Here is a 19,742-nt window from a genome sequence, read left to right on the forward strand (position 1 = left end):
GCAGGGCCCGCCCGCAGTCCCCGCGGCCGCCGTGCCTGAGCGCAGCCCCCGCCCGGAGCCCGAGCCCGGAGCCCGGAGCCAACCCCAGCCCCGCGGCCGCCGCGGCTGCGGGGAGAGCCGGGGGGGTGGGGGGGAGCGATGCTGCCGGAGCCGCCGCCGCCGCCTCGGTGAGAGCCGCGCCGCGCCGCGCGTAGCCGCACAGGCTGACAGGCAGAAGGACTGACTTCCCTCTCCCGGGCATCCTCCCTGGGCTGCCGGGAGGCGGCGGCGGAGGAGGAGGAGAAGGAAAAGGGGGGAGAAAGCGGAGAGCAGGAACGCGAGGAGGAGGTGGACCTGGATCCGTTTCTCCCGGCCAGGACCCGAGCGGCCCCAGCCACCGCTGCCCGCCGGCGCCGTCCCCTATCCATCAGCCCTTCTGCGCCCACTTGCGACCCCAGACTCTCTGCGCGTCGGGCCGGGGCCAAAGCCGCGCGGCCGGAGGTAAGATGCGGGCTAGGGCGCCAAGGATGCGGCGCCGGGGACCCAGGGTGCTGGAGGCTGCGTGGGGCCGGGCCGGGCTTGGGAGCAGGGCCGGAGAACCCGGAACGCTGGGCTCGGCTCCCGCGGCGGCGGCGGCGGCGGCTGGAGCCTCCCGCGTCTGGACTCGCAAGGCTGCAGGAGCCCTTGCGCCTGCGCTGCTCCAGGGGGAAAAAAAGGGGGGAAAAAAAACTTCCTGCCCCCGGGTGTGTATGCCCCCGGTCTGCCCGGGGCCAATGTTGCGGTGATAGTGGGTGCTGGAAGCGAGTGTGACCACCCCCCCACCCCACCCCCGCCGAAGCAGCCCCTCAGCTGGGCCCGGGAGCTTGCGTCCCTCTCCAAGCCACCTCCCTGGAGCGGCCCAGGGCCCGGGCCGGGCTGGGGGCCAGGAGGAGGCACCGGAGGGCAGGACTCTGGGGGCGGCCACGCGCCCGACCCTTTGGGGAGGTGCGCGCCTCTGTGCGGCGGGAAGCCAGGTTGGGGTTTCTGCCCCCTCCCGTCCTCAGACCCCGCATTTGGGGACCGGGTCTCTTCACTCAATCCCAAGTAACTTTCGAGGCAGAGGAACGTGAAAACCACGGGGAGGAAACCCGCACAGACCTTCTGTGACCCCCTCCGCTTCCCCTAGCACCTTGTGGGTGCCAACGTGTTTGGGGGGCGCGGAAACGAGAGCGTACCGGAATGGTGGGGCGGCGAGGATGTAGGGTTGGATGGGGAGGGGTTGTTTATGTGCGGGATAGTGTGGACGGGGAGATGTGTGGTGTGGGAGTGTGGGCTTGCGCCCTGACTGCCGCGGGAGGTGCCGGCTGGCAGAGGGCTCACGTCCGGGTCTCTGTGGCCTGGAGCGGGCCGAGAGCGCGAGGGTCATCTGAGATCGCGGCGCGGGTGCGGGCTCTAGGCAGTGCGGGCCCCGGGCCCCCAGGGAGGGGAGCTCTCGCCCGGGGTCGAGAGAGCAGAGTCGAGATCCCGGATAGGTCCGAGGCAGCTCCCAGGTCCGAGGCAGCTCCCGGGCAGGTCAGGTCTGCGTCGGCCGGGGAAGGCGGGGACGCGCCGCCTTGCCTGCTTGCCTGCCTGCAGCCAACGGTGATGGGGCCAAAGCGCGAGTCTCGGGTGCCTGGGTCCGCCAGGGGAGAAGCCAGTTGTGGTTCCTGGGCTCTGAAACGCAATGGCAGACACGGGTCAGTTGGCGGGTCCTGCCGCGGGTCCCTAGGGATGCTGATGGGTGAGGAACCGCCGCCTTTGCCATCCCTGCAGCTCTGCAAAAGCTCTCCTGGCTCCCTACGGTGCTTGCGCCGCGTCTAGCCCGGGGCGAATCGTGGACGCAGGTATTTATGTAGCATTAGGGGAGACCTCAGCGCTGGAGGGACCGGACCGTTGAGGACGCCCAGCTGCAGCTGCCCGCGAAACTTCCACTTCTTCGGCTCAGGGACAGTTAGGCTCCACTATTGCAGGCGCCAGCCTCTCACCAGCCGAGCTTCGCTGGGATTCGGACTCCTCTTGCGGTGATAAATCTGTCCTGGTTACAGCTGTATTTACCCTAATTTCAGTCGCTTTAAAGTCATCTGTCTAGTCACTACAGAGTTCCTTTTCTTGTTGTGTGGTCTTATCTCCAACTCAACCCTGGGAGGGCAGATTTAAGGAATTATTTCGGTTTAGGATGAATGACAGCAGATTTAATTAGCCCACCTCATTCCTGATGTTTTTTAAAAATTACAATGGAAAGTGCAAAGCTACTTTTCTGGAGTGGGCATGATGAACAACTTTATCGATTGTTCCTCCCGACTCTAGGCCAAAACATTGTTGGATAATTCACAGGTGAATACTTTAAAGGCTGGTTGGCATGCCTGTGTTTGAGTAGTCACATATTTCAGGCATTTATACAAGTATGAAGCTGTGTGCCACTGATGAATATAGTCTCCGTCCTGTACACTCTTCTGAGTGCACTTGATTTATCATCCTGCTATAAATCAGAGAATTACTAGCATATGTGCCCTTAAACTCTATATAAATTTAATGGCATTTAAATTGGTTTATGGGCTGATGCATTTAACCAATTTTAATAACTTTTCTGCACAAGCATCTTATAAACCATATTCATCCATGATTAAGAAAAACATTTTCTTCTGTTCAGTCTCTCCATTTGTAGCACAGTTAACGAAAATTTATAGGTCTCCAACTTTCATTTGCAAGCAACAATCCCAACGAAATACCTAGAGTTGTACTGAAATAAAATACCCTATGGTAGCCATGGTAACAAATAGATTAAGGGTTATTGGTTTTCATCTGTATGTGATGGGAGGGAGGAATCTAGGTTGTGTCTTTTTAATTATACTTCTAATGAGTGGTGGTCATACTTCAAGTATTCAGTGCAGGAGGTAAGCCAAACTGAGAATTCAGTTCTGTGAGAGGTTTATTGGAACAAAGACTAGTAGAGCCCTGGAGAATGACTTCTGCTAACTGCAGCTTCTCATATCCAGGAAGCAAGTAGGTAAAATCTTTTTTATTTTTCAAGTAGATAGATGAGAATTGAGTTAGTCACTTTAAGATGAGAAAATTTATTTTCCTTATGAGCTCTTACCAAAGGAACCTTTCAATCTGGCCCATGTTTTCTAGGAATAAACATGTTAGAAGTGTGGATGTTGGTGTGGATTGGGTGTCACAGTTGTTATCAACACCTGTCAGTCTAAGTGAGGCATATCATTAGTCTATTCAGATCTTGCTTATTTCAATATTCATGCATTTCCATGGTGATCCATTCCATTTTTGTTTACTTAGTCAACCTTATAAATCTTTGGCATCAATTTCAGTTGTACCATCTTTTTTTCTTTCATTTATCAATTGATTTGGCTGCAAATCATTCCCATTTTAAAATGTTTCTTTTTTTCCCCCCTTCTGCTAGTTCCCAAAAGTTTACACTATTGCTGATTGCATACAGATAAAATAACACCACTGATGCTAATGTATTTTTTTGCATCTTATTTGATATGTGTGTATGCATGGGTTTTTTCTTTTTTTCTTCTTTTTTCTTCCAGCAGGCTTACCTTAAAGCTTTCTCACATTATGGCCTGGAGATGTCAACCCAACCCAGCAGAATTGACTAAAGGTTTCCTTCCCTTCTTTCCTTCCCTCCTTCCTTCTTTCCTTTCTACCTTTCTTCCCCTCCTATCCTATCATGGTTCAGGGATTCTTTATGTCTTCAGTTATATCTGGCTCAAACAGACTTTTGGACTTTGTATATTAGAATAAGCCTGTCGTCCTAGGATCTTGTCTCATTCAGTAGTAGCCAAAGACAGAAGGTTCTTGAGCGTCAGATTATTTTTCCAAATACAGTATATGTTTACTCACAGCGTTGGGTATCTCTGGGATCACGTAACATTGTAAGTTCACTGCACAGGCAGCTTTGCTTAAATGCAAGTGATGATTTTGCTCACCCGCTTTCAACTTTGCTTTCTAAAGATGCAGTCCCAAGCTAATCACACCCTGTATATTTCAGAAATATCAAGGCAAGCATTAGCACGCCACTGGCTTATTAGGATCAGGAGAAATAATTGGAGCACTTAAGTTCAAAGTCAGATGGAGAAACGGAATTATAACCAATCTTGTGATTCTATAATCGGTCAACTAAGTGCTTACTTGGGGGTAGGGGCAGGAATAAACACCATGAATAAGAAATCCAGCCTTTGGTTGCAGTGGGAGAGGCTAAACCAAGGCAGAAACCATGTAGGTTTACTAGAGAATAAGAGATCTGTTTGCGGGGAATTCCCTGGTAATCCAATGGTTAGAACTTGGTGCTCTGACTGCCAAGGGCCCAGGGTTTGATCCTGGTCGGGGAATTATAATCCCACCAGCAGCGCAGCAAAAAAAAAAAAAGGGGGGGGGGGCGGGAAGAAGTCTCTTTGGGGACAGAAAAATCACATATAGAGCCAAATGTTTAGAAACTGGGAGAATGTAGTTTGTGCAGATGGTCTTTTGTTATTACTTAGGAAAGCAGGATTTATCTCCTAATATGCTAAAAAAAAAAAAAAAATAGCCTTAACAATTTGGTTAAGAAGAAAAAGTGTGTCAGAATTCTTTACCTGCCTTCTGAGATCAGGATCACTCTGAAAGCAAACTGATTCTTCCTACAATAGCTACCAGCTTACTTTCCTGAAGTCCTAGGTCAGAAAGGAAATCACTTGAAAATAGGGAAATTGAAACTGCAGAAAAAGATGAGGTATGTTGATCATTGGAAGGAGCAATACAATTAATTATTTGTGAAATGAACTTTACAGCTTGGGGCATCTCCACCTTTAGGGAGGGAAAGGGAAGATTTCTCTTTTCCCACCAGAGAGGATATTTGCATGAAATTCACATGGTTCAAACTCTGGACTCTGTAGCAGTTGATGATGATTCAGAAGCTAGAACAGGAATGGCAGAGCGTTGTATACAGGATCAGGTTTGGGCCAAGAGGTCAGCTCCCCAAACATTTAAAGGCTGCCATTGGCCCCACTGGCATCAATTTTTATAATTCTTCTCTAGAGTTTTGACATTAAAATCACTGACTCTTTTAACAATATATTAATATATGTGTGTGTATAGGCCTTCCTGGTAGCTCAGCAGTAAAGAACCTGCCTGCAGTGCAAGAGATGTAGGTTCAATCTGGGTCCCGAAGATCCCCTGGAGACAGGAATGGTAACATACTCCAGTATTCTTGCCTGGGAAATTCCATGGACAGAGGAGCCTGGTGGGCTATGGCTGCAGAAGTCAAACAGGACTTAGCAACTAAACAACAACAACAACAATGTTTGTGTGTATATATATAAATATATACACATACATATATACAAATATATACTGTATAAAATGTGTATATATACACACATATACAAATAAATATTCTACTACTTTACTTTTTAAAATAGTGATAAAAGGAAACACATAACATAAACTGTATCATCTTTACCATTTTTAAGTGTACAGTTCAGTAGTGTTAATATTAATATTGTTGTGCAATGGATATCCAGAACTTTTTCATCATGCAAAACTGACACTCTGTACCCATGAAGCGTCACCTGCCCACTCTCCCTCCCCTACTTTCTGTTCCTATACATTTGACTACTTGGATGGCTCATATAAGGAGAAGTCCTACAGCGCATGTCTGTGAACATGGGTGGGCACGCGTCTCTTCACGATCCAGCTTTCAATCCTTTGGCATACATACCCAGACAAGGGAGTGGTGGATTCTTCTACTTTTTCACAGATGTGTTACATTGATCCTCTGTTGAAGAGAAATGGTGAAAGTGTAGTCCACAGAAGACAGTCAGAGGAAGAATGCAGTAGATTTGTTCTTCCCTTTCTGTGTGTACATTTCCCCACAAGTCTCCGCAATCTCTTTTCTGTTTTGCTTTTAGGGCTTGTGTGAGTTGCAGCAATATGGCATAGTGGCTAAATGATTGAACTTAGTGTCAGAGTTGAAATCTAGTGCCTGGTGCCTACTAGCTGTGTGACCTTGGAAAGATCCTTAATCTCAGTAAACCTCCATTTTCTTTTATGAAACTGGAGGGAATCGTCGTGGCCGAGATAACTGCTAAAACCTGCCTCACAGTGTCAAACCTCAACAAGTACTCTAGAAAGGAGAGCTTCGGTGACAGAGGCAGTCATGATAGAGAAGGCAGCAGCAACCCCTGGAGCTCTCAGAAACCATAGACAGCTCTCCTGTTAAATTTGATCATAAACATTTTCATAATATGCCACAGTATATATATATTGTATTCTGTGAGTCTCACTACCAGAACTTATTCTGAAAAGAGATTTGCATCACAATCATTAAAAATATCCTTGAGTGGATTTGATATGTGAACTTTTAATTCCATTTTTAGTATCATAATTTTAGAGTTGATGTGGATTTTAGAGGTCAACTAATTTGCCTATTATTCAATCATCAAACCTGTATCAAGCCCCAATAATATAATAATAACAGCTTCCAGTTACAGCTGCCCACTGTATTTTAGTACTTTACATACATTACCTCTAATCCTCATATCAATGCTGCAAGATAGGGATTATCCACATTTTTACAAGTGAAGATGAGGCTCAGAAAGGTAATCAACTGGCCCAAGGCCATGAATCTAGCCACACTGTACATCCAGGTTTGAGCCTAGATCTATCAACTACCAATCGGTCTTGTCTTGTCTTTTCAAGATGTGTGTGTATATGTGTGTGTGTGTGTTTGAGACTCCAGACTGTGTCTCGATGCATTCGCACCACTGTGTGCATGCTAAGCTGCTTCTGTCATGTCCAGCTCTTTGTGACCCTATAGACTCTAGCCTGCCAGACTCCTCTGTCCATGGGATTCTCCAGGCAAGAATACTGCAGTGGATTGCCATTTTTTCTTCCAGGAGATCTTCCCTATCCAGGGATCAAACTCATATCTCTTATGTCTCTTGCATTGGCTGGTGAGTCCTTTATCATTAGCACCACCTGGGAAGCTCATTTGCACCACAGTACACTGCCTATTATGTACCAGGTACCACGTTGTCTGTGCCAATTAGCATTTTAAATGAAATAATTCTACTGGAGGGATTGTAGAATAAGAATATTGACCAGGTCCAACATTCACAGTACTTGGGGATTTGCCTACCTGCTTTCATTTACTCTTACTTCTGGAACACTGAGAAAAACTTTCAGATGCTTTTGAATGGCATCTGTTTCCAGGCTGATCCAGTGTAATAAAGAGCAAATTGAAGAGCAGAAACAATGTAGAAAGGACTAAGGAGACATTTAGGACCACCAAAGATTGATCTGGGCATGTTTGTTTTGAGCCCCAGTACCGAATACAGTGCCTGGCACAAAACTTGATAGAAAAACTATTTGCCTGGATCAGTTTATGCCCAGAGAAGGTGTCAGGTAATAGACATCAAAGGCTGCTTTTTGGATTACCTTTCACTCAGTCGCTGTGTAGCTGTATCTCCACAGTTTTACATTGTGTGGAATTTTAGATGCTATATTTGGGCATCTATCTATTAAATATGTTTGTTGATGAATTATAACTAATCTAAATGGAATCTTTAAGGATTTATGACTTGAGACTTTGAAGACTAATATTCTTGGCGCTTCTTCTTTCCAGTGCTAACTTGAATTTATTTGGCACTTGTGAGAATCAATGCAGAGTCCATCCTAGTCCGTCCTTCATGATACACTTACTTGTGAGGTGTTGTCCCCACTGAGATTTTTAATTTGTGGCATTTCATAAAAGTGTTTTTTTAAGGAAAAACAAAATGCCACACAATCATAGAGACCACTGTAAAAGGGCAATAACACTGTATTTTCCAATTTTTTCTGTCCTATTTTAATCCTTTATTTTAGTGGGGGCGGGGGTGAAGGGTTTTTCTTTGTTTGTTTGTTTTGGAGATGGCTAAGAGGATATGACTACAACCTGGGGCATACACCACAAAAATGTATTTTCTCCCTGTTTGAACTCTTCTAACCCTCACCCAGGCAAGGAATGACTTCTCCAGTTTGAGATTCACTGTTAGAAGGCTTAGCTACCATGCCTCTGATCAAACCTGTAAGGGATCAGGCAGGAAATGATGCTGGATGAGGAAGAGGCAGGAGGGGCTCTGGGGTGGCTGGGTACCAGCCTGGCCAGCTCCACCACCTCCCCCTGCCTCACTCCTGGGCTTGTTTCTACCCTCAAGGAAAAATCAGGCAGGAGGCTTTCTTTTTCTTCAGGCATCCCTGCAAAGCTCTTCGAAGCAGGGTCAGAAATGGGGACCATAAGGCAAGAGCAAATAGAAGGGCTCTCTTTTGTCTTGCGAAAAGCAAAAGCTAGTCGAAGGCTTAGACCAAACAGTTGCCAGATCATCCGTGTTTTCCTTTTGGATATTTATAAACATTTTGAGAAGTGGTGGGGAAAGGTGAAATGTGAATTTTAAAACAAAACAAAAACTTACCTTTCTCTTTTATCTCCTCTTTTCATATTTCCAGCTTTAAGCATATGCTTTTGGATCAAAACTGCAGTTGAACTTAGCTTCCTAAGGAATTTTAATGATACATTCATTTTTCTGGAGCTTCTAAATGAGCATAGACTCGGTCTATTTACTGAGCGGGTATGATGGAGAGGACCATGCCTTTCACACGGCATCTCATTTGTTGCTCACCTTGTGATATCGGTAGCATTATTCCCATTCTGCAGATTAGTTCTGGAGAGACAAAGCATTTGCCTAATGGGTGCAAACATGGGTGGCTGGATGGGTTATAGCGATGCACAAGCCTAGCCTCCAGGTGACTGCCAACCTCTGAAGAGGGGAGAGAGCCTGTGTTCCCTTTCATACAGAATATAAACTGATTATTAAAATAACAGAATATACACACACTTAGCCATATTACTCGTATTATTATACCACAGTTGATGTAATAAGGTGAGGTCCAGCTAATTTTATTTTAAGGCTTGAAATAAGCTTGGAAGTGAGACCCATTAGTATGATTTCAGATTCCTTCACACTTAACCTCACTGCCATCATCATTTGTAAAACTCAACAAGTGTTTGATTCTGAGTTTACCTTGAAGGCTTAGGTCTAACTGACTTCTTTTCTATGTGATCAAAGGCTTCTTAGGGTGCCCCTGACTTACATGAATAGGAGTCAATTATTTGAGGATTCAGTGGCTTGCTGTTTACAGTGCTCAGAACAATATCAAGCATATCATAACTGTAGTCCGTGTGAACATGTGGGTTGGTTTCTGCTCCAGATCATGTGAACAAGTGGCTCTTTCTGGATTCACTTGGGAATCATGACCTCCTTATGGCTTTGGACTTGGCACATGTTGGGTTCTCACTGTTTGGACGCCCTGAGACATGGCCCCGACCATGAGTTCCCAGTCTAACTCAGAAGCCTGTGGCATGTGGAGAACAGGTGGAGAAAGACCAATGAGGGGACAGTCCAACATTCCTTTCAGAACAGAGAAACTCTGAAAGACCACAGGGGAAGAACCTGATCATGAATGCTGCCGCAGGCGTTCACAACACAATTCCATGCAGCCACTTAGATTGGTTGCCTCTGCCACTGTCCAAGCTGTCCAATCCAGTAGAAAATGATGCTCCAGGCCTGGTCCTCTGATCGGTGCCAGGTCACAGATTGGTTACCAGTCTGAGACAAGATAAAATGGGAAGAAGCCTTTAGAAACTTCGGTCGCACTTGGTACTCCATTGACAGCGTAGCATTCTGCTTCTCTCCCTGAAGGTGTGGACCAGTCTGGGGCCACATCAGATTCCCTCATGTGTTGCCAAGAGAGCAGCGTGTGGTGAGAGCTGTGGGTAACCATTGCATGCTAAGACTGCCTTCCAGTTCTTAACAGATTGGCAATACAAATAAAACCCGAAAATCTGGGGTCTTTCACCGCAGATAGGGGTAGAGGGCTACATAAGAGCCTAGATGCAGTTGTCCTGCCAACCCGCAGGCAGTGATTTTTTTTCTAAAGCTCCCATCTAGAATCCCTCATCAGTGAGGCCAGCCTTGCCTCCTTTGGGACAACAGGCAGACTGGATTGCGGCCAGTGTGGCCATGCTCACCGTAGCAGGGACAGCTGCCTGGTCTGTTCCGTACTATCCAGGAAATGATTGCCATGTCAGAGGGGTGCTGTGACGAGGGGCTCCTCCTCTGTGTCTATGTGCGTCAGCTCCCTGATGCTGAGTGAGAGCTTGAAGGTCTTAACACAAGAACCTCATCCACACATTCATATGAGGCCCTTTTGTTGCAGTTCTGTACTATTCTGAGTTCTTGAGCCGTGCGTAGGTGATTTTGCCATTGAACTCACTTGTTTGGTTGATCTGAAGACGTATAAGATGACCATGCTCTGATTCTGGCTCTCCAAACCAAAAGGTCAGGGCCACAGCATCTGGGGAGTGTAAGTGATGCATTTTGGAAGCCGTGTTAGTGAGACCCGGAGGCTGCGTGCAGCCTGTGTGTCTGGCTGATCTTGCTAGCGAAGAGCCTGCTGTACGCAGAGTACTGTAATCTATTCGGTTCATGCTGCTCCAGCCAGCTTTAATCTTCAAAACTTGAATAATATTCAAACTGTGAAAGGAACTTTTTTCTTGCTGAAACCTGGGTGTGCCAAGTAGAAGCTCCGAAGCTTCTCAACTTACCGATCTATGGCAACACATTGCAGGAAAAGAAAAAAAAAAAAAAAGGGCACCGGGGTGGCTTCATGCACTGTGGGAAAAAATGCCTTTCTCCACAATTAAATGGTACTAGGATCTAAAATTTTCTCCTTTACCCCCCCAAGGAGAAAAAAATGATTTTTATGGAAACCGTGGTTCATGGAAGTCCCTTTTTCCCTCTCCACAAAGTCACCACCTCTCTTTTTCACCGGCCCCAGGTCTCTATGAGGGTCTGCTCTGGGACACCTGCAGTAGAAGTCAGGCCGGCAGAAGCCCACGGGGTTTTCAGGAAGGAAGGGACGTGGGTGGTGTGACATGCTGAAGACACCAGTGGCTGGGACGTGAGGGAAGGTCACCGGCAGCAGTGGAGAGACTAATAAGAAAGCAGCTGGCGCTACTGCCTTGCTGAGATAAAGCCACACGAACCGTCCTCTGGTGGCAAGAGTTTCAGCCCTGGGTTTGCAGGTGGGCTGTGGTGATAGCCCTGGCCTCTCCCCTGCTCTCTCCCTCACATCCCCAAGCAGAAAGGGCATTCCAGAGCCACCGCCCAGCTCAGGCTCCTACCTCAGAATTTAAAACTTCTCTCCCAGATTCTGCAGAAACCACAAAAAGCCCTCTTTGTTGGGGAAGGCTCCTGGGGAGGCTGCGGGGGAGGGGTGGGCACTCACTGGACTGTGAAATCGCAATTGGAGAGCTGTAGCTGTCAGCTCTTTTTATTCTAGGTGAGCCTCCCTGGACGTCTGATCTTCAGAAGCATTTTTTGATATCTGGAAGAGACACCTAGGCCAGGTATGGTCTCCTTGGTCCTAGGAAAAGGGTCCTGTGCTGTGCTACCTAGGGGCCACTGGGGACAAGGACAGGGGCGTGAGACTGACTTCTAGGGACTGAGCATGTGACGGTGGGGAGTTCTGCGTGTGTGCGTGTGTGTGTGTGCTAAGTCACTTCAGTCGTGTCCGAAGCTTTGAGACCCCATGGACTGTAGCCCACCAGGCTCCTCTGTCCATGGGATTCTCCAGGCAAGAATATTGGAGTGAGTTGCCATGCCCACCTCACTCAGTCCTGCACATAGTTACAAATAAAACTTATTTACTTTCAACTCAACAACACGTGAACAGCTTGATTTTTAAAATGGGCAAAGGACTTGAACAGATATTTCTCCGAAGAAGATATACCAATAGCCAACCAGCCCATGAAAAGATGCTTGATATCACTACTCATTAGGAAAATGCTAATCAAAATCATGATGCGATACCATCTCACACCCATTAAGATAACTATAATTCTTTAAAAAATAGAAAATAAAAATTATTGGTGAGGATGTGGAGAAATCAAAACCCTTATGCTTTCCTTGTATAATGATGTGACCACCAAGGAAAGCAGAATAGAGATTCCTCAAAAAATTAAACATACAGTTATCATACAATTCTGTAATTCTGCTTCTCGGTAAATACCCAAAAGAAGTGAAAGCAAGAACTCAGACATTTGTACACCCACACTCATAGCAGCATTATTCATAGTGGCCAAAAGGCAGAAGCAACCCGAGTATTCATCAGTGGATGAATGGATAAATAAAACGTGTTATACAACAGAGTATTAATCAGCCTTAAAAAGGAAGAAAAGTCTGACACTTGCTATGACATGGTTGAACCTTGAAGGCATTATGCCAAGTGAAATAAACCAGTCATAAAAATATAAATATTGTTTGAGGATGAGATGGTTAAATAGCATCACTGACTCAATGGACATAAACTTGAGCAAACTCCAAGTGACAGTGGAGGATGGGGAAAACCTGGTGTGCTACAGTCCATGGGGTCTCAAAGAGTTGGACACAGCTTACTGACTTAACAGCAAATTTATGATTCTACATATATGAGGCACTTAGTAGTCAGATTTATAAAAACAGGACAGAGAATGGTGGTTGCCAGAGGCTGGAGGAGAGGGGAATGAGGAGCTGTTGTTTGGTGGGCACAGTTTTAGTTTGGGAAGATGACAAAGCTCTGGAAATGGGTGGTGATAATATTTGGACAACAGTGTGACTGTATTTAATGCTGTCAAACTGTCCACCTTACTGGTTAAAATGGTAAATTTTATGTTATATGTTTTTACCACAATAAAAAGAAGACATTCTAAACTGGCTCGCCTAATAAATTCTTTAAGTCATTTGCTTAGAGGCAAAAAGTCACTCACTTTAACAGTTCAACAATTCAAGTACTTGCTGTATACCTTAGCCTTTGCTGGGCATTGTATATATTATTATATATGTATGTGTTTTATTTCAGGTGTAATAGTTGAGGCAGTACAATAAAATCCACAGACCCCACGTGTTCAGTTCACTGAGTTTTGATAACTGTATAAACCTCTGGAGCCACCATCCAAAGGAAAATATAAAAAATTTTCATCACCCCAGAAAGTTCCCATGTGCCTCTTCTAAGCAAACCCCCTTCTTTTCCTGACCATTTTCTGATGTCAGTCACCAGAGATGAGTTCCGACTGCTATGTGACTCCGTGTGAATGGAAGCATGTAGTGTATACCCTGGTACCCACTGGTTTCACTCAACCCACCCCGGGCACCATTTATCCATGTTGACCTGCACCCCAGTAGTTCTTTCTTTATTGCTCAATAGGGTTCCATGGTGCGTACCAGAGTTGGTGTGTCCACTCTCCTGTGGATGGACATTGAGTGTTGTAGTATCTGCGGACAGCTGGCGGCGAGTGAGGATGTTAGCTGGCCAACTGGGAGTATCCCCATGGTTGGGGTTGTCACACAAGCTCTCCATGCAGGGGGTTTTCTGCAGGACTGGCAGCTTCCCCAGAGTTGAACCATCTCCAGGTCGTGGCGTTTGGGTGATTTACACTGAAAGCGTGGCACAGATGCTCCTGTGGCTACTGGACACATTTCTCCCTTAAAGGCACATCATGTAGGAAGTTGAGTTTCAGAAGACTGTGTGGTGACTCTGCTGTGAAGACAGGAGGTTGGTGGATGGCCTTAAAAGTCAATGTCTTTGAGCCATGATTGTACCTTCCCAGTCCAAGCAGCCACCTGTAGAATTGACCAGATGCCAGGGGATAGGGCTGGGCTGATCGGTCCCCAGCTCGGCCCCTTCCTTTCTGGTTTGCATCCTCAGGGCTGGTTGACATGTTCTTTCTGCCACCGTGTGAAGGCCTTTAGTCTGAGAATTCTGTCCTTAGGGTGACCTTGCCCTCTCTGCTGTGACCCATTCTCAAGTGAGTGTGCAGTCTGACTCTGAGATCAGTGTCGTCCTCCACGTCCACATTTCTGAGCAGCATCTCGGCTCCTGAAGTAGTAGTGAGACCTTGTGCTCAAGAGCTGTGGCCTTCACTTCCATGTGGGTCTGAGCTCAGCGTCTTAGCAGGGCCACCTAGGAATGATGAAATCTTAGGCAGGTTACTTCATCTCTTGGAACAGAGCCACCTCATATAATAACACTAATAATAGCTTTGCTGCTCTACCTACCGCCTCTAACAGGCCTGTAAGTGGGGGGCGGGGTCATTCCTGCAAGGCAGGAATTCACACAAAGTTCATCTGTGTGAAAGCTGAGTTCATTTGTCTCCCCTACGTCCACATTCCTGGGCAGTGCCTCATTGCATGATGTAGATGAGGCAAGGATGGTGTGTAGGTGGCATCCGGGGCTGTTGCCTCCAGGAAAGAACTGTGGGGACACAGGGCTGATAAGGGTGAGCGTGGTCACTGGGAAGCACCACCCCACTCCCCCACTCCTCCACCCCCAAGCAGGCAGCTGGAGGACCTCCCAGGGCAGGTGTGCTGATGATAGTCACCCTCCCTCTGTTCAAGTTCCTCCCTCTGAACACCCAGGACCCCCATCCCCAATCTACCAGCTTACAAGCCCAACACAGCAAATGAATCCACTCTCCTCTGTGAGGAGTAAGCCTGGATGGCCAGCCTAGGTCTGCACTGTGATTTCTAAAGGATGCATTGCTCTGAATTCACCTCTAAGAGATGTTGCTGGCACGGCTGTGGGGTGCTTGGGCCCTGTGACGGTGTGGTCCGCTCCCTGGCCAGAACCCACAGGGCTCATGCTCCCAGGACAAGGGAATGGGGCCTGGAGCCTATTTCAGCAAGTCAAGGCCTGATGAGTCGTGCCCGCCTACCTGGGGACAGAGGGACTGTCACCTGGCTCCAAGGAGCCGCTCTGCCAGACTGAGGCTGCCCTTGGCTCCCTACTCCCCTCTTTCATCTCTGGAAGGTTTGCCCATCTCTGCCCAGTTCAGATCCTGCCCGTCCTTCACGGCTTCCTCTAGGAGGAGCCTGTGACCCAGGTTCTCCATGTAACCCCGTCTTAAGGGTCTCCAGCTGACTGTGTGCTCCTGGGGGATTGAGCACTTCCCCTTTTGTCTATATCCCTCTGTTGATTTTCCTCCAAGAGTGTAGGGCAGTGCTGGATACACGTCACAGTTTGATCGAGTGAGGCCCGGAGAAGAGGAGTGCCACCTAAGACGTGCCAGTGAGAGGCAGAGCTGGGACTGGAACCCCAAATCCTAGAGCATGGAAACAGCATCACGAGTGTGGGAGCGGGGTGAGAGCCTCAGGTCTGGGCGGGGATCCCCTCCTGCGAATCCCGTGCTGCTTCAAGCCATGCTGGGTGAGAGAGTGCAAACCCTGGGGAATTTTCTGTCTTGGTTTTTGTCGCAAGCAAGCAGAAATGACTTCCTAAAACGTGTGACTAGATAAGGGGTCCCTTCTCTGGATGTGAAATGACTGTGCATTCAAATCTGAGCCACAAAAGATGATCTTCGCTCCCGTTTTTCTGCATACCACCCACAGACCTTCCCGGGATGCTAATTCACGTGCTTATCCTGAGGCCTCAGGCCTTGGGGTCGCTGGTGAAAGCCAGTGTTTGTTTCCTGGTTGTTGCCAGGCACCCCCACCCCACCCTCTTTCTTCTCCCCCAATCTGGGTTTGTGTCTCCCCTCTGCCCAACGATGAACCCAGACAGCCTGGTTTGTCTCAGGGAATATCTGTCTTCACAGTACGTGTTTGAGTGCTGGGGTGGGGTTGGCAAAGAGATGGCGTGAAAAACATTCCTTGTGTTCAGATCAGGAGACAAGGGAAAATACAGAACACTTCTTTGGGCATTGAGAACAAAATTCTTTAAGCGACTTATTGTGAGTTTGTTTAGCGTGAAAATCCTTTTTTAAAAGGAAACTTTGTTAATGAAAAGAAACCAAGGACATATTATGTATATATATACTATGATGTCAAGTATGTTAAAAAAAAAAAAGAACATAGAACAAATGACTGAAAATGTGCCATAATGTTAACAGTAGTCATCTTTCTACTTTTAAAATTCTACTTAAAAATTTTCCCATTTAAAAATAGATTTTTTAAAAATCTGTCAGCATATTTATCATAAAATAAAAGCTTATTTAACAGGGGAAAGAAACTTAACTATACAAATAAGGTTAATTTTTGCCACCTGCCACTGTGAGCAATGTGTTTGTGTACATGCCCACACAAATACTGATGAAAACAGGAAAAGGACAGGCCGCAATGTGGAAGAGATTTTTAAACAACCGGTTTTTTTAAAGGGAGGAAGGACCAAAATAATTTCATATAATTCCACATGTAATAATCTTCACAGTGAATCTCAGACTCATCTTAAATGAACAATTCTCTCAAGGTTCTATTCCATTTTGGGGCTCCGGCAGGACCCAGGATTGGGGGGGGTCTCTCTTCCCAGAGATAGCCAAGCTAAAGCAGATGCTAAACCCAAAAAGCCTGTCTTGTTGCCTGCAAGCTGAGTGCCAGCCTTCTCAAATAACTGTGCCCCCAAGTGGTCACTTGTACCTGTAAATTACATCCAGCAAAAGGGTTGCAATTAACCAGATCCTGGACCACAGGGTTTATAATTTAATAACAGTGATGATGTCAGTAACACGGGGCAAAAAGGAGTGAAAAGAAAAGAAGAATCCCAGGAAGAGAGAGAGAGAGAGTGTGTGTGTGCGTGTAGAGTAAAAGACAGGGAGTGATTTTCTGAATGTTTACCTACCCCACATCCTTCCAGAAGGAGGTGTGGGGGAGAGTGAGTGTGTGTGTGAGCACATGTGTGTGTCCACTAGCAGGAGCCTGCCCAGAGGGGTGAGGGCGGCTGTGGGTGGAACCCTCCAACAATTCGGGAGACTGCTGGTTTCTCAGGATGCTCCTCTAGGCCTTTGACGGCCTGCTTCTTTGCAGCAGTGGTTCCCTGATCGTCTCCTTGGCAGTCTGCCAGAGGCTCTAAGTGTACTGAGAATTGTGTTTTAATAGAAGGCTTTACCTCTGATACAGATTTAAAATGAGGAAGAAACTTTCTGTTCCTCAGCCAGAGCGAAATGCATTTTGCTGCTTGTGAAATGCTGGTGATTACAAGCTCATCTTACATAATTTTATTATTTTCAATTGCTGCCTGTCAATCTCAGGTGATGGTTTCCTGGGAGCAGAAAGGAGGCAGATTCTGGGCGATGATAAAAAAAAAAAAAAAAAAAAGCCACCCCGTCATTAGCAGATCGTACAGAAGTTTAGAAAGGAAAATAATTATCTTTGTGATGATGCTGTTCAAGATAATCAGAACCTGCATTGCCAAGTTAGACATGCAGAAGTGAGTCGAGTACTGTTTAATGGCCTTTTAGAAAATGCATTTTCACTTTACCAAAGGGTTGATATTTGGAATTTTTTTAAAAAAATCTTTAAGTCTAATGAAGGAGTTCTCTTCAACAGTCACATTTTCAGAGACTATCGAGGTGGTCCACTGTCACGCCCACAAGAGGGCATTTTCTCATCAACTACAGTAAAAAAATGATTTGTTTTTGAAGAGAAGCTGCGAGGCCTTGGGGAAGGCGAGTGTTAATCAGAAACGGGATGGAGAGCTGCTTGCAATTGAGTTGTATGTATGTTTCCACTAAACACGTCCTGCCAGTGCTACCGGCCAGGAATCCTGCTCAGTGCATTTACTCTGATTTTAATGTCTTACTCCCAGAATGACTGGGTACCAGAGGAAACCTTTATAAGAGGTTTCTCCGGATACAAGATAACCACATGCTAGTATATAGCTAGTATGTAGCTAGAACTAATTCCAGAACTGGTATTTTACCCATCAATAACTCTAATACTAAATTTGATTTTCTAATATTTTAAAACTCTGACCAAAGTCCTCCTCCACCCTTTCCTGCTCCAAGGTCTTCCTTTATTTAACAAATAATTATTGAGCGCCTACTACGTGCATCAACAATGAACCAGGCTAAGATCTTGTCTTCATGAGACATACATTCTCCATAGTGGGACAGCATTAAAAAAAAAAGCAAATGAATACTGGAATATAATCTAGATAATTATAAATGACATGAGGGAAAATAATTGGGAATAGGAAAGCTATGTGAGATTGGGTAGTTAGGAATCCTTCTCTAAAGGGCAACAAATAATATTCTAGTTCTGCTCAATGGATGCCAGCACTGTTTAGATTACAAATGTAATAAAAATAAACTCCCTTCTTCAAAAAAGTTAGCTGCAATGTGTAGTATCTTATGGACCGTGAAATGTGATGAAAATAGGGGAAGTAACATGAAGTTGCCAGTTATGAGATTGTTAAACAAGGTTTTACAATTACCATCTATTCTTCACCCCATCTTTTCAAAAAATGGTGAATGTTTTACCACTGAAGAGTAGGAAGGATATAATCCCAGAAGATGGGAGAGTTGAATAAACTTAGTGTTTTAGAAAATTCACTCTTGAGTTTTCTCATTTTCCATGGACTGTGATGACTTCATCATAGACTAGTACTGCTCATGGTAATTGTCTACCCTGTCCCAGACTGGCCCAGGCTACAGAAGGTACAGTAATGGCAGCTATGTTGGCACTAGTGAACACGCGTAAGACTCAGGAATAGAAGATAGTGATGTGCTTCCCACCCAGGGATTCTAGAATACTTGATAGGGAATTCAGCTCAAGACCTATGATGTCCCAAGAGACCCATGTGATAATTTCTAAAGCCAGGAGTCAAAGATCTACTTTGAAGACATGTTTTAAAAGGTCAGAGCAGAATGGACTGGGTAAATCAAGGAGGGCTTCATGGGGGAGGTGAGCCTTCAACTTGGCCTTAGTGGGTAAATCGGTATGAGGAAGGGTGGCATGTTCTTTTGTTGTTGTTGTTCAGTTAATATGGAACATTTTTGGTAATAAAAGCAACACCCATTATGTAATATTTTCAGGTAAGATGAAGTAGGTTGTTGTGCAATGGCTGAGTCATGTACAACTTTTTGTGACCCCATGGACTACAGCACACCAGGCTTCACTGTCCTTCACTGTCTCCTGGAGTTTGCTCAAACTCATGTCCATTGGATGAAGTAGGTAATAATCTCTAAAACCCTATTGTCTAGAGATAGCTATTGTTAATATTTTATCATATTTTCTTTGAGTCTTCCTTTTGTTTTGAATTTTTACCATAGCTGGGGCCAAGTTGCCAATGAACTTTGCATCTTGCATTTTTAACTTTATAGAGCATCTTTCCATGTCATGAAGAGTGATTCCCTAACATCAGAATACCCTATGTGGTATTCTGTCATGTCTGCAAACTGGTTTACACAGCCATTCCACCCAGCAGGTGTACTTTTTTCCTATTATAGCCCTCTGTGTATCATCTTGGTTCATAGTTTTGGTGTCAGATAGATCTGACAAAGCCCGGAGTAACATTAGGCTCATTACGTTATTCCCCCCAGCCTCTGTCTCTCACTTGTCACATGGAGATAATAGTATCAACCTCATGGCGTGGTTGTGAGAGTTACATGAGAGAATGTTTTGGGTATAATTCTAGAAATAGAATTACCGAGGCTTACTCTTTTAAAATTATATAACGTTCTAATTAAAAGAATAATGTTCTTTATGGAAAATTTTAGCTCAAAGAAAAGCCATGCCTAATCTCATCACTAAAAGATAAAAACAATTAACATTTTAGAATCCATTATTTATCACTTTGAGTAGAATTGGGATTGTACTATATATATATATATATATATATATATATATATAAAACTTTCTAATTAATACACACACACACACATGCATGCTAAGTCACTT

The 19,742-nt window shown here is 45.6% G+C and overlaps 1 protein-coding gene across 2 annotated transcripts in view; it reads left to right on the plus strand.

Moving 5' to 3' along the window:
* The first annotated feature begins 208 nt into the window (after positions 1 to 208).
* The window catches only part of KLHL29 (kelch like family member 29), a 326,752-nt gene continuing 307,218 nt past the window's right edge, over positions 209 to 19,742 (plus strand). For both annotated transcript variants that reach the window (XM_043917266.1, XM_043917268.1), the window contains exon 1: positions 209 to 480. The gene's annotated coding sequence lies outside the window, so the exon portion shown is untranslated. The remainder of the gene's footprint in view (positions 481 to 19,742) is intronic.

The sequence above is a fragment of the Cervus elaphus genome, chromosome 11 (genome assembly GCF_910594005.1).
Source record: "Cervus elaphus chromosome 11, mCerEla1.1, whole genome shotgun sequence".
Classification (NCBI taxonomy): domain Eukaryota; kingdom Metazoa; phylum Chordata; class Mammalia; order Artiodactyla; family Cervidae; genus Cervus; species Cervus elaphus.